At 41.5% G+C, this 16,110-nt stretch overlaps 1 protein-coding gene across 2 annotated transcripts in view; it reads left to right on the top strand.

Moving 5' to 3' along the window:
* Nucleotides 1–1,154: 1,154 nt before the first annotated feature.
* LOC141173819 (alpha-1,3-mannosyl-glycoprotein 4-beta-N-acetylglucosaminyltransferase C-like) overlaps nt 1,155–16,110 on the top strand; it is a 60,082-nt gene continuing 45,126 nt past the window's right edge. Inside the window, exon 1 of one of the 2 annotated variants that reach the window (XM_073658258.1) lies at nt 1,155–1,284. The gene's annotated coding sequence lies outside the window, so the exon portion shown is untranslated. The remainder of the gene's footprint in view (nt 1,285–16,110) is intronic. The other variant, XM_073658256.1, reaches the window with a different exon arrangement.

Here is a 16,110-nt window from a genome sequence, read left to right as displayed (position 1 = left end):
CAGGTCGTATCGTTGTCCGGATCGTTGCAGCGTCGCTAAGTGTGATGGGGCCTTAAGACTTTAGCAGGAGGAAAATTACTATGTAAAGGATGGAAAGTTGTGAGATCTGCTGTTCTGTGACCCTGAAAATTGTTTAATTTTTGTTTTTTTTCTTTTTGGGGGAGGGGGGACCCAATTAGCACTTCTGCTCTGGGGTCCCATGATTTCTATGTACGCCCCTGCTCACCTATTCCTCCATCCTGTTGCCCATGTGTCCTGTTCTTCATTTGTTTTATGGTTGGCATGTGACCATTGCTGACAATCAGTGGCAGCAGTGATTGGCTGCAACCGTCAAAGAGGAGAATGATAGAGGACTGGCGGGGAACACTGCCAGAGGGACGGGGATCAAAAGGTGAGTTTCTACTATTTATTTTTTGTACCAGACTCGGGAATCCTCACAGTGCATGCACTGCGCGCTATGATGATTCACCAGTGTTAACGCCAGGAAAGGCAGTTACGTGACTGTTAGTGTGCGATATGCATACTCCCGGCCACATTCCGACTAGACTGTTACGGGCCTTGCACAATACACTTGCATTGATTGTGCCGCAAACAGTCTAGTCGGATTCTGGCTGGGAGTTTGCATATCGCATACTTGCGGTCAAATGACCTCCGATCCCGGCGCTGACAGCGGAGGATCCTCACAGCACGCAGTGCATGCGATGTGAAGATTCACAAGTCCGTAGTCACTTTGAATGACTGCAAACTTATCGTATTAGAGTGGACAACCCCTTTAATACAATCATTCTGTGCTGAATATCATGTTATTGGCAGCACATCTCCTGTTTACATCGGACAATATGCTGCCGAGAATGTCTGTATGAAAGATCCAATCACCCTATTAAGGAGCATTTTGCTCTCTGGACTAAACCCAATAGTAGCAAACGTTCAGCTGTGAGAAGTATTAGGTCAGGATAAGGTTTTTAACCTGTAAATGTTGTAGACAACTCACTGCAAGCAGATATCTTGAAAAGTTTGGGAAATTAAAATGTTATATTGCAGCAAATGCTCAGTTACATTTAATATAACATTGTAGGTAAAATATTGGAGTATAAGGACCTACGCTGTAAGATCTTCCTGCACCCACCAGTGTTTCCTTGCATACTCACAGCAGTGAGTAGCAAATTATTATGTAGGGAGTGTCCTGTCAGATCACACAGATCACACACAGCCACTTCGCTACAGGTCAATTAGTGTCTCACATGCAGCCTGATGATCACAGTGTTACCTTGTGTCTGCTGGATGGTAAGTACATTGTTAGAGACTTTCCAGGGTATAGAAAAAAATGTTGTTTGTATTCATTGATCTAATACCAGTGACCGCCATGTCAATAACTGTGTGAAAGGCAAATACTTAACGTTTCATGTAATATCTACTGTTGGTTAATGACCGACTATAGTACAAAACTTTCTACAGATTCAGGAATGAACATGGGTAACTTGTCTTTTCTATTATTTAGCTTTTGACTGCTATTGACAGAATGAATAGTATGTCCCCAGGATATCTCGTCTCTCGGCTTTTCTTGATCATAGTTCTTGTGTCTGTGTGCACCGCTCCTTGTAATATTACAATAGGGAGTGTCATAAATTTAGGTTTGACTGGTTTGTTGCATGTGTGAGTGAATCTTCTATTAAGTCTAATGACTGATTAATATACAAGCGTATTGCTTATTATTCTGTACACTGATTGCTTTTATGAGCAAGAACTGAAAATGCATCTCACAAAGTGCATAAAAGCCATGTTGTTCACTTAAAAAAAAAAAAAGCATTAAAAATGTATGAATTAAATCTTGCAATATCATAATCAGAAGATTATTACAGGAGAATTATTTGTAAAGTCAAGAGGCAGCATGGGGTCATTATTCTGCTACAAAGATTTGTATTATATCTTATCAACAGGAGACAGGTCATGCAGGTTTCATTGCCATCAACTCCTTTTAACGACTGACCGCCATATTGCGTTTTTATGACAACCACTACACTTCTGAGGTGCCGCCTAGAATGGACGCTTCAGAGCATCCATTCTCTAGGTCTCTAATCACTTGATCGCTGTCGTGACTATTTCCAACAATCACAAAAAGCTTATTTTTGAAGCATAAAGTGCATAATTATTAAAACTAGATAATAAATACCACTTGTGTGCATATATTAAAATTATGATTATAGGACTTTCCCCATATAAAATCCATCCTTACATACCATAATTAAGCACCACGCTGGGCGTTCCTAGTGCGCGTGTACATCACATGATCAAACAAGACACCAAATCAGGCATAGCAACCGCGGAAGTCAAATACCACATCTGCGCTATAGTCTTTGTTCAAACAGAACCGAAGATAAAAACAAAATTAGCAAATACTCTGTAGTAAGTGAATAAATAGTAATAGTACATGTAAATAAGGCCCCCTTCACACGTCTGTATAAAACAGGTACTGGTGTCATCAGTGTTTTTCCAGTATGGCTAAAAATAAATAAATAAAAAAAGAAATTGCAAAACTTCTCTTATACTTTGTAATGTTAAACATGTATAGCACACAGACTGCACATGGATGCCATCCGTGTGCTACACGTGTTTTACATGGACCCGTAGACTTCTATTGACCCTTGTCATCCGTGCTGCCTGTAAAAAAAAATGGACATGTTCACAGCAGCATAGATTACAATGGTACGTGTGGCATCCGTGACAAAAAATGGATGCTATATGTACTGCAAACACTGACATGTGATGGGGGCCTAACATACGGTACTTAGTTAACATTGTTTTGATAAAAAAAAAAAACTTAAAAGCCATCCCACCGCGACACGGTGTACCTAACTTTTGTAGTTCACCTCACTGTGTTTCAGCATACGTAAAAATAGATAAGGGCAGAGTAGGATCTGACCAGTTGGGACCCAAGTTCTACTTTGCCCTCATCTATTTTTTACGTCTGCTGACACATGTGAGGTGAACTACAAGAGTTAGGACCATCCCGATTGGGGTACACCTTGTCGAGGTGGGAAGGCTTTTATATTTTTTTGATCAAAACAATGTTAACCAAGTCCCCTATGTTATTTACATGTAGTATTACTATTTATTTACTTACTACAGGGAATTTGCTCATTTTGTTTTTATCTTCGGTACTGTTTGTTAAATGGCCACAGCGTGAATGTGCACCCACACATTACACTTATACCAACATATGCTCTTGCTCAATTTTTTGGGGTTTTAGTCTATTTGCTCAGTAGCGCCATGTTGTTTTTTTCAGGCAGAACGTCATGACTAGCATGAGACTTTTGCGCATGATCTCTCATCTGTTGCTAATTAACAGCGCCATATTAAAGATGGGAAAAAGTGGGGTAAGGTATCACTATATGGAACCATCTAATATGAAATAGCCCTAGTGAAATCAGCATCTAATAATAAAAAACAAATAGTGCCATGAGTACCAGGTAAGTATGAGATGTGAACCTCCTCATCAAGGGTATTTGGCACATTGATACATAAATATCAGTGGTCAATCACTATGAGCCACATCTCCCTCCAAACTCTCTTTCGAAATGAAATAAAACCATCATATGCGGTATTACAGGGGGCATAAAGTTCAGATCTAAGGAGAGAGTCTTCCCATATAGGTGAAATCTCACCCAGTGCGATCACCAGGCAATTGCTCCTCTTCTGGAATTTCCATAAGGGAAGCACATTGTGTACCCCATTAAGAAAGACATTCATGACTGATGGTGTGCTGGTTATTATGATCCCATCAATAACACCTGGTATCTTACGGATATACCACTGAGAAGGGAGTAAAAATAGGTGCAATAAGGTAATACAGCTCTGGCAAAAATTAAGAGCCCACTGAACAGTTTTCTATTGGAAAGCAGCCAAGACGCATGAAAGCGGTGATTAAAAATCATGGTTAGTCCACCAAATATTGCCAAATATTGATTTCACTGTTAAAACATGAGTAATTTGAGGTCTGATAGCACTGTTTCTTTTTTAGTGTTTTGACGCTTTATCATTTGCTGCAAATAAATACAAAATTTTTAGCTTTGGATTTCGGAGACATATTGTGAGTAGTTTATAGACTAAAACAACAATGTACATTTTACTCAAAAATATACCTATAAAGAGAAAAATCAGAGAAACTGAAAATTTTGCAGTGGTCTCTTAATTTTTGCCAGAGCTGTATACTTCACATATGGATGAAAGATGGTATTTATAAATGAATAAATTAAAAATATATTAATAATGTATATATTCTAGATTACCCATATTTGCCAGGGATAACTATGCCAGATTGGTCATAAAAACCCCAAAAGAAACAATACAATGGTGAAAGGATATTATGGATTCAGCATGGTTCCAAATGTTTCAAAATTCTCCTCGAGAAAATAAAAAAAGAATATACAAGTACACTTATAGTGCATAATAAGTTAGAGGGAATCTGTCAGCAGGCTTTTGCTATGTAATTGGAGGACAGCGTGAGGTAGGGGTTAAAACACAGAATTCAACGATGTATCACATATCAAGCTATGTACTGTTTACTTACAGTAAAGGTTTTATCACCTGGCGATAATCTGTGCTGTGACTACCAGACACTTGGGCACTCATCCGACTCTGCCCCCTCCTGTGATAAGCTGCTCATTGTCTGTATACAATGTACATGAAGAGCCTGATGCGGGCGGTGGCAGCTTTCTCAGCTCTGCTGCATTGATAAATCTAAGAACTTTGATTGTGTCAGAACTGCTGCGCTCAGTAAACTAACCGATACCACCTTGGATTCAGTGTCTTTTTGCCTACATCCTGCTGCTCTCAGATGAGGTGAAAAAAAACCTGCTGAATGATTCCCTTTAGAGAAACCTATATACCGAAGGGGCATTAAGTAATTAAAATCACATGGGACATGAAGCTGGGGCTGTACACCTAGAGTCAGTGCACATTCCTGGAGAGTGGATGGGCACTGCGCATGCGCAGGATTTGCTAGGTGGTTTTTGTGATCTCGAGCAATTTACGGCAATCAATCGAAAGGCTGTGGGCGTGCATGTGCATAATTTGATCAGGACACTGACTGAGCCGTGACTGAAACGATGAAAAGCACCACCCCTATGACTGAAAGAAAAAGTATGTGAGGCAATCCCCTAAGGATATAAAATGTTTTTTTAAACATAATACTGGGAGCTTTTCTTACAGAAACCTATTTTAGTTATGCACATTGCATCACTAAAACGTACTGGGGGCAGTTGAATAGCTAAAAACGACATGACAGGTTCCCTTTAAATCATTTTACAAATGTAAGTTGTAGTCCTTGTTCTGTATGAACATTATTTTTCCTGAGCGTTTCTGCATCTCCCTGGCAGAAAAAACGCATGCGGATTGTACATGCGGATTGTACATGCGTTTTTCCTGCCAGGGACAAGCGGATGTGAAGCGTTCTTCACATGCATTTCCGCTTGTGGGCTGTCAAGTGCTTTCCAAGCGATTTTAGCATCACTTGGAAAGTGCTTGACAACTTGGTCACACTATATAAATCCATGCAACCGGCACGGATTTATATAGTGTGACCGAAAGAATGGTAAAAAATAAATATTATACTTACCTTCTGATGACTCCCGGTGTCCTTGTCTCGGCTTGCCGGCAGCTCGCGGTAGACTAAAGTACCTGTTGACGTCAGCGGTCGCGTGACCCGTCACATGTCTAAATGACGTCACCGCAGGTCCTTCAGTCCACCGCGAACTGCCGGCAAGCCGAGACAAGGACACCGGGGGCCATCAGAAGGGAAGTATAATATTTATTTTTTGTTTTATTCTTTTTTTTTACAGGTACTATGGTACCCGGGTCCAGAGGAGAGTCTCCTCTTCTCCAAACCCGGGTAAATCCGCACATTGAAATGCATGTTATCCGCATGGACAGATCCAGTGATGCGGATGACATGTGGTCCAATGCAAGTCAGTGGCGGCGAAAACGCTGCGTTTCCGCAAAATAATTGGTAGTGCTGCGTATTTTCCCGCAATGATAATCCGCAGCGGAAATTTACGCAGCATGTGCACAGCACATGCGGATTATCATTGGGGAACATGGCAGACCTTCTACCAAGCGTTTGTAAGAGTTTCTGCAGCGGAATTGCCGCTGCGGAAACGCTTAAATACATCGTGGGCACACAGCCTTAGACTTTTACTTTTTGTTCTTTGTGGAAGAGTTTTCAGCAAGGATTACAATGACAGGTAACACCTCTAAATACAGCTGATAGCAAAGGATCCACTATTCATAAGAGATGAAGTCACATCTGACCATATTCACCCTCACTTCACATTGATCTTTGCATACACTCAGTTGGTTCACTACAAAAGATAGGTGGGTCTGAGCCAATCTGCTTCTACTCAAGTACATGTGAATTTCCTGAAAGAACAGGAATTGTGAGTGTAGAATAACTCCAGTGTGAAAATTTCAAGATTTCTGATTCATTTAAAATAAATAGAAAATAATTAGGGCCTGTTGCCCAATATTGAGCAACAGGCCCTACACATGCCATACCTGTATTTCCCGCTGATATGCCCAGTGATGACAATCGCACACTGATAACTATCGCACAAGTGTTCTCTGTTACAGGCATGCCATTGCTATGGAAACTTCTGAAACAATTCACAAAAGCAGATAGGGATTACCACATGAGCAGGTGAGAATGGGGGAATCAAGTAATCTTTGCAGTTGAAACTTCCTTGGAATAAAATGTAAATGACTACAATAGCGTGTTTATGGTAACCACTGGTATCCAAGGGGTAACGTTTCCCATTGATACTTCCCACTCAGCTGCCTCTAGGCTTCTAACCCTCACTTCCTCCTTCAGCCTCGCTCAATGGTCTTCTGCAGCCACTGACAAAGATGGCCACACACTGGACCTAATCTTCACCTGCCTCTGTTCCCTATCTAACCTCTGTAACTCACCTCTCCCCCTGTCTGACCACAACCTACTCATATTCTCTTCCCTCTCCTCTTCAGGTGCACAATCTCCACTCTACAAACTTGCACACCCTCGGAAAAATATCAAACACCATGATTTAGGCTGTGTGCACACGATGCGTTTTTAATGCGTTTCCGCGGCGTTTCTGCAGCTGCGGAAACGCATTAAAAACGCATGGTAGAAGGGCAGCAATGTTCCCCAATGGAAATCCGCATGTCCATTAATTTTGCGGAAACGCTGCTTTTTCGCCGCCATTGACTTGCATTAGAACGCATGGAATCCGCATCACTGTATATGTAGATGCGCATTCCATGCGTTCTAATGTGCGGATGGTACCCGGGTGTGGATGAGAGGACTCTCATCCAGACCCAGGTACCATTTAAAAAAAAAAAATAATAAAATAAAAAATATATATATACTCACCTTCCGGCGTCCCGCGCTGCGTCCTCCTGGCTTCTCGGGCACTTCGCGGTTGAATGAAGGACCTACGCTGACGTCAGAGTCACATGACGGGTCATGTGACGCTGACGTCTGCAGGTCCTTCAGTCTTACACTGCCGGCAGCCGGGACGGAGGGAAGCAGGACACCGGGGGCCATCGGAGGGTAGTATATTTTATTTTATTTTTTTATTTTTTGACATTCACACACTATATAAATCCATTCCGGTTGCACGGATTTATATAGTGTGAAGTTGACAAGCACTTTCCAAGTGATGCTAAAATAGCTTGGGAAGTGCTTGTCAACCCGCATGCGGAAATGAAAGTGAAGACCGCTTCACTTCCGCATGTCCCTGGCAGGAAAATGCATGTACAATCCGCATGCATTTTTTCCTGCCAGGGAGATGCAGAAACGCTCCGGAAAAATCCTGAGCATTTCTGCATCGTGTGCACATACCCTAACACTCACTTTCTGAGTCCCTTTTCCCTCTTGCAGACATAGATTCCACAATGCAGATGCTGCTGCCGCTTTATATAACACCACGACAGCTACAGCTCTCAAATCAGTCGCCCTCCTCACACATACCAAAGCTTGCACAATCAGCAACTCTGGTACACCAGCCTGACTAAAAAACTGTGATTGGCTTCCAGGGTTGCTGAGCAGAGATGGAAAAGATCCCACTCCAACGAACACTTCATCACATTCAAATAGTCCCTCACCACTTTCAAGTCCACACTCCCTGCAGCAAAACAAAAACTACTCATCTTTCATATCCTCCCTGTCACACAACCCTAAACAGTTATTCAATACTTTCAATTTTCTACTCCGTCCCCAGCACCTCTGCCCTCTCATCTCGCTGAAGACTTTGCCTCATTCTTCAAGCAGAAGATTGATAACATTAGGGAAAACTTTGGCCTACAGTCCCCTCAGCCCCTCCTCCTCCTCCATTCTCCACCATGACAGAAGATCAACTTTCCTCTCTACTCTCCAGATCACATCTCACCACCTGTGCACTTGACTCGATCCCATCCCAAACCTTACCAATCTCTTCACTAGCAACTAGTGCCTTCCCCATATGTTTCAAACATGCCTCGATAACCCTCATCCTCAAAGCCCTCCCTTGACCCATCGTCTCTGTCAAGCAATCGCCCCATATCACTTCTCCACTGTGCCTCAAAACTACTGGAACACCACGTCCACCTTGAACTGTCCTTGCACCTCTCCTCCTCCTTCCTCTTTGACCGCTTACAATCTGGCTTCCGACCTCACCATTCCACTGAAACTGGCCTGACTAAAGTCACCAATGACCTACTAACCACCAAAGCCAAGCACCACTACTCTGTCCTCCTCCTGGACCTGTCCTCTGCCTTTGACACAGTGGATCATTCCCTCTTACTACAGACTCTCGGCATCACAGACTTGGCCCTATCTTGGATCTCTTCATACCTAACAGACCGGACATTCAGCGTCTCACACTCACACAACACCTCCTCATCTCGCCCCCTATCTGTCGGTGTTCCACAAGGTTCAGTCCTAGGGCCCCTACTCTTCTCCATCTACATCTTCGGCCTGGAACAGCTCATACAGTACCATGACTTTCAGTATAATCTCTATGCTGATAACACACAGATCTACCTCTCTGGATCCTCCCTCCTTACTAACCAGAATCCTACAATGTAGCATGGATAACATGGATAAAACAGAATGTCATCTTTCGCCCATCTAACTAAACCTCCACCCCCACCCCATCCCCAATAGACCTATCCATCAAAGTCAATGGCTGTTCACTCTCTCCAGTCCGCAAGCTTGCTGCCTCGGAGTAACCCCTGACTCTGATCTCTCCTTCAAACCACATATCCAAGTCCTTTCCATTTCCTGCCGACTCCAACTCGAATATATTTCCAGGATCCGTACATTCCTTAATGAAGAATCTGCAAAAACCCTCGACTACTGCAACCTCCTGCTCTGTGGCCTCCCTTCCAACATTCTCGCCCCCCTCCAATCTATCCTAAACGCTAGTTCCTATTAAATGACCATACTCAATTTATCACTCCCAGCTATCACATACAGAACCTACAATATTAGGAGCACTTTGCAAGTTTAGTAAAAAAAAAAACAAAAAAAAACATTTTTTTAGTAATCACATATTATTAAAAATAACATAAAAAAAATCACAACAGGGTACCACACACATGGTTGATGACTCAGGAATAATTAAATACACATTAAAATTGAGAAATGTGTATACTGTTGCTGATGTTAGGAAGAACCTATATCTGTGATCACTAAAAATTATTTTTTTACTAAACTTGCAAAGCGCTCCTAATATTGTAGGTTGTCTATCCTAAACTCTGCTGCCCGACTAATGCACCTGTCCCCCCACTATTCCCCAGCCTCTGCTCTCTGTCAATCCCTTCACTGGCTCCCCATTGCCCAGAGACTCCACTTCTGGCATGTCATACAAAGCCATGGCATATAAAGCCATCCACAACCTGTCTCCTCCATACATCTGTGACCTAGTCTCCCAGTACATACCTGCACGCAGCCTCCAATCCTCACAAGATCTTCTTCTCTACTCCCCTCTTATCTCCTCTTCCCACAATCGCATACAAGATTTCTCCCGTGCATCCCCCCTACTCTGGAACTCTCTACCCCAACATATCAGATTCTCGCCTACTGTGGAAACCTTCAAAAGGTACCTGAAGACCTACCTCTTCCGACAAGCATACAACCTGCAGTAACCCTCGCTCCACCATACCGCTGCACGACCAGCTCTACCATCACCTACTGTATCCTCACCCATCCTTGTAGACCGTGAGCCCTCGCGGGCAGGGTCCTCTCTCCTCCTGTACCAGTCGCTGACTCGTTTTGTTCAAGATTATTGTACGTGTTTTTTATTTTGCATGCCTCTTTTCACATGTAAAAGAGCCATGGAATATATGGTGCTATAATAATAATAATCCTACATTATTAGTGTAGTTTCCTAGGTTAGAAGGGTAAAAGGACCTCTGATGACACCATGGTCACATGACTAAAGCTACTTCACCTTGGGGAGTGTGAAAGAACTAAAGAAGCTCTGTGTATGGCAGTCTGTGTTTGGTACACTCTGTGTATGGCAGTCTGTGTTTGGTACACTCTGTGTATGGCAGTCTGTGTTTGGTACACTCTGTGTATGGCAGTCAGTGTTTGGTACACTCTGTGTATGGCAGTCAGTGTTTCCAATATAGTGTGAGCAAATTGGAGTGTGTGTAATACAGTACAGACCAAAAGTTTGGACACACCTTCTCATTTAAAGATTTTTCTGCATTTTCATGACTATGAAAATTGTACATTCACACTGAAGGCATCAAAACTATGAATTAACACATGTGGAATTATATACTTAACAAAAAAGTGTGAAACAACTGAAAATATGTCTTATATTCTAGGTTCTTCAAAGTAGCCACCTTTTGCTTTGATGACTGCTTTGCACACTCTTGGCATTCTCTTGATGAGCTTCAAGAGGTAGTCACCGGAAATGGTTTTCACTTCACAGGTGTGCCCTGTCAGGTTTAATAAGTGGGATTTCTAGCCTTATAAATGGGGTTGGGACCATCAGTTGTGTTGTGCAGAAGTCTGGTGGATACACAGCTGATAGTCCTACTGAATAGACTGTTAGAATTTGTATTATGGCAAGAAAAAAAGCAGCTAAGTAAAAAAAAACGAGTGGCCATCATTACTTTAAGAAATGAAGGTCAGTCAGTCCGAAAAATTGAGGAACCAGGAAGATCCAGCTGAACAATCTTCTAAAATCCATAGTTTATTGAGTCATTAAAAAATACATAAAAAAGCCCACCTTGGACAAGGAACAGCAAACGCGTTTCGAACTATAAGTTCTTAATCATTGCATGGCAAGAAACAGCAAGGAAATGGTATTTATATGTCATGTCCTGTTATACACCTGTTGAAGGTAAACTAATCAAAAATTTAAACACACATACCATGTTAAAATCGTATAACACATTAAAAACAATATTAACATATCCTCTTCATGTTTATAGTGCTTATAGTGAAGATCTACAACGATTTATAGTACTTTCAGTAGAATACTTACTCAGCGATAACTATTTTTCCTTTAACAAAAATTTTTCTTGCAGAAATGCGGAGCTTCGATGGATGTGGGTTTTTCGCCTTCCATAGCCAATATTTTTATGGCTTATTGGGAAAAACAGTTTATCTTTTCAGGTTCTGGTCCTTTCTCCTCCCATATCAGGTGGTATGGCCGCTATATAGACGACCTGCTCCTGATATGGGATTGGACAAGGTCAGAGGCAGAGCAATTCCTGGAATTTATTTCTGATAACTCCATGAACCTCAAATTCACTTACAATATACAATCTAATTCGATTGATTTTTTTAGATATTACTCTGACCCTGACTGACCATACTGTGGTTATTACACCTTATAGAAAAAGTTTATCAAGGAATTCTATCTTATTAGCTTCCTCCTGCCATAATAGAAAGACTATAATTAATATACCGGTAGGTGAATTGATACGTACAAAACGAAATACAAGCAATCCACGGCAATATGAGATTGAGGCAAAAAAAGTTCTAGATAGATTGTCAGCAAGACAATATCCCAATTGGACATTAAAAAGAGCACATAGCATAGTCAAACAAAAGGACAGGGGTGATATGATTGGAATCAAGTCCAGGTACAACACTGGTGGTGGATGTGAGCCCAGACATATCACCTTTGTTTCCCAGTATAGTCCCCAATTTTCCACGATTAAAAATATTATTAATAAATACCTTCCCATGCTTTCTGTGGATCCTAAATTGAGAGAAGTACTTTCAACACCAGTCATATTTACAGCCCGCAAGGCACCCACTTTGGGTGATCTCTTATCCCCTAGTCTTTTTTTAAAAGAAGGTCGTTCCAATTCTAATACGTGGTTACATACAACTGGTTTTTACAAATGTGGTCATTCTATTTGTACATGTTGCACCCATATAACGAACACAGCCACGTTTACATCTTTTTCTACTAACATGAAATATAATATAAACATTTTTTATTAATTGTAACACCACTTATGTTATATATATCATTTCATGTAATGTGTGCTGTCTTCAATATGTGGGATGCACGTGTACTTCTTTGAAAAAACGCATCAGACGACCTCTATCCAATGCGCATAATAAATTGATTATCAGGTGTTCTGCGGCATCAAGACATTTTTCGCTATGCCATAATGGGGACACTTCAACATTTATAGTAACAGGTATAGAGAAAGTTTTGAAACCTCATAGAGGGGGAGATTATAGGAGAAAGCTCCTTACTAGGGAAGTTGGTGGATCTATACACTTAATACACATGCACCAGCGGGTCTGAATATTAGACATGATCTGATGTATCATTATGAATGAATATTTGCAGATTATTGTTGCATATATGTCTTTTCTCGTGGGTACTTCATATTGTTTGTATTGTTTTTAATGTGTTATACGATTTTAACATGGTATGTGTGTTTAAATTTTTGATTAGTTTACCTTGAACAGGTGTATAACAGGATATGACATATAAATATAATTTCCTTGCTGTTTCTTCCCATGCAATGATTAAGAACTTATAGTTCGAAACGCGTTTGCTGTTCCTTCTCCAAGGTGGACTTTTTAATGTATTTTTTCATGACTCAATAAACTATGGATTTTAGAAGATTGTTCAGCTGGATCTTCCTGGTTCCTGATGATCGTCTGGTAGCACTACTGGTTCCGTGCTGTTGATCTTCTAGGTGGGTGAGCTGATTTTCCCCTTTTTTCTTAGTCCGAAAAATTGGGAAAACTTTGAAAGTGTCCCCAAGTGCAGTTGCAAAAACCATCAAGCGCTACAAAGAAACTGGCTCACATGAAGACCGCCCCAGGAAAGGAAGCCCAAGAGTCACCTCTGCTTCTGAGGATAAGTTTATCCGAATCACCAGCCTCAGAAATCGCAGGTTAACAGCAGCTCAGATTAGAGACCAGGTCAATGCCACACAGAGTTCTAGCAGCAGACACATCTCTTCAACAACTTTTTAAGAGGAGACTTTGTGCTGCAGGCCTTCATGGTAAAATAGCAGCTAGGAAACCACTGCTAAGGACAGGCAACAAGCAGAAGAGACTTGTTTGGGCTAAAGAACACAAGGAATGGACATTAGACCAGTGGAAATCTGTGCTTTGGTCTGATGAGTCCAAATTTGAGATCTTTGGTTCCAACCACCGTGTCTTTGTAAGACGCAGAAAAGGTGAACGGATGGACTCTACATGCCTGGTTCCCACCGTGAAGCATGGAGGAGGAGGTGTGATGGTGTGGGGGTGCTTTGCTGGTGACACTGTTGGGGATTTATTCAAAATTGAAGGCATACTGAACCAGCATGGCTACCACAGCATCTTGCAGCGGCATGCTATTCCATCCGGTTTGCATTTAGTTGGACCATCATTTATTTATCAACAGGACAATGACCCCAAACACACCTCCAGGCTGTGTAAGGGCTATTTGACCAAGAGGGAGAGTGATGCGGTGCTACGCCAGATGACCTGGCCTCCAGTCACCAGACCTGAACCCAATCGAGATGGTTTGGGGTGAGCTGGACCGCAGAGTGAAGGCAAAAGGGCCAACAAGTGCTAAGCATCTCTGGGAACTCCTTCAAGATTGTTGGAAGACCATTTCCGGTGACTACATCTTGAAGCTCATCAAGAGAATGCCAAGAGTGTGCAAAGCAGTCATCAAAGCAAAAGGTGGCTACTTTGAAGAACCTAGAATATAAGACATATTTTCAGTTGTTTCACACTTTTTTGTTAAGTATATAATTCCACATGTGTTAATTCATAGTTTTGATGCCTTCAGTGTGAATGTACAATTTTCATAGTCATGAAAATACAGAAAAATCTTTAAATGAGAAGGTGTGTCCAAACTTTTGGTCTGTACTGTATATACACACATTTCATGTTACAAACATACATAGTGTGTTACATACACACTAAGGCCATGGCCCCACTATCAGTATTTGGTCAGTATTCGGTCAGTATTTTTTCCCAGGAGTGGGTGATAAATGCAGAATTGGTGACTTGCTTCTATTATACCTTTTCTCTGATTGTTCCTCACCTGGTTTTAGCTCCCACTCCTGAGAAAAATTACTGACCGAATACTGATAGTGGGGCCGTGGCCTAAGAAACATATCTGTCCTTTCAACATACAAGAGCCGGAAACTAGAGAAGTCCGGTGCTGAGAATATTATACCTGGCTGCAATTCATGCTGCCCATTGTTTGGGTAGCATGCATAGTCTAACGAGCTCCCTTCAACAAGGATTCAGTATGTCTGCTCTCCAGCTATGGTCCCTGACCGGATATTCCCAGCACTGCAGCAGGTGATTGCACTGCTCACCCACTGGTTTCATAAATCCCATGTCCCTCACAGGTGATTGCCAGCAATGACTTACCTGGATTAAGCACTGTCTGCAGAGAAAACTGAATCAAGTCAGTGCTGTCAATCACCGGTGGGGGGTGGGGTGGGAATACAAATCCAGCGGGTGTACTGTGCCTCCTGGCCCACCCATAGTGCACTGAGCATCCTAATTAGTATATCTGATTGTTCAGTCTCTGCAGAACTGATAGCGATTAGAACACCAAGGGTATGTGCATACGCTGTCTTAAAGACGCCAGCGCATCCGCTGAGATTTTCCTGGGCAAAGTTGTTTTAAAAAAAAAAAAGCGGGGCTTTTTTCCTAAAGCAACTTTCCTGGCGGTTTTGCTGTTGTTTCTGCAGCTGCTCCACCACTGGCATCTACTTTTCCCATGATTTATACAATACCAGAAAAAGGAATGAACAGGCTACTTCACTTAAATGCTCCAAAGTTTCCAAACCCTAAAGTAACAAAAGACTGAACATGTGCACAGCAATGTCATTTTTACATTGCTGTGCATTATGTTCACTTTTTGCAGTATGTGTGCACATACGCTAAGGCTAACTTCCCACGTTGAGCACTTGGTGCGTTTTTTTCCTTTGCGTATTTTGGTGCCCAGAAATATCATTGTGTATTAAGGTTCTAGGAAAGTTTTCTGTGATTTTGAAACCTGAAATGCGTAAATTTCTCTCGACAGACTACCTTTTAAATATATTTGTAATTAGACAGCCCCCTCAATGATACCACATTGTTTTCTATCACTTGATGACCATTGCTTGCATTCACCTGGAGACATAACAAACTTTTAGCATTTAGGATGTTACATAACCGTAAAGTGCTTTTGCAGTCTTCTTATCGTTGTCTCAGTTTACAACATGTAAATGACAGAAACGAATGTGTCTGTGCAGAGTGTATGCAAATGATTATTTGCAGGTGTTCTATAAAATACTCTAAAGAAAGTTTATATAAGGACACATATAAATCACTGCATGTAAAATCTAATAAGTTTCCTCCAGCAAAAAAGACTTGTTGGCTCATAACTACAATGAGCAAGGAGAGCTCTTTCAGACTTGCGTCTGATAATATCGGTCAAATACAGCTGCACAACCATGAACATGTTTATTTTGTTTGTTTACATTATCTGCTTCTCATCCTTACTTGTTCAATTTTTATGTTAAAGAAGTAACTTTCTTTTGCATTCTTGTAATGTTTAAGAACTACAGACCACAAAACAAATTTGCATTTGTGAACTATGCAAACACAGGACATGC

This window comes from Phyllobates terribilis, unplaced genomic scaffold (assembly GCF_046119375.1).
Source record: "Phyllobates terribilis strain yellow unplaced genomic scaffold, ASM4611937v1 Scaffold_13__5_contigs__length_258822181, whole genome shotgun sequence".
Lineage (NCBI taxonomy): Eukaryota > Metazoa > Chordata > Amphibia > Anura > Dendrobatidae > Phyllobates > Phyllobates terribilis.
This window is presented reverse-complemented; position numbering and strand designations above follow the sequence as displayed.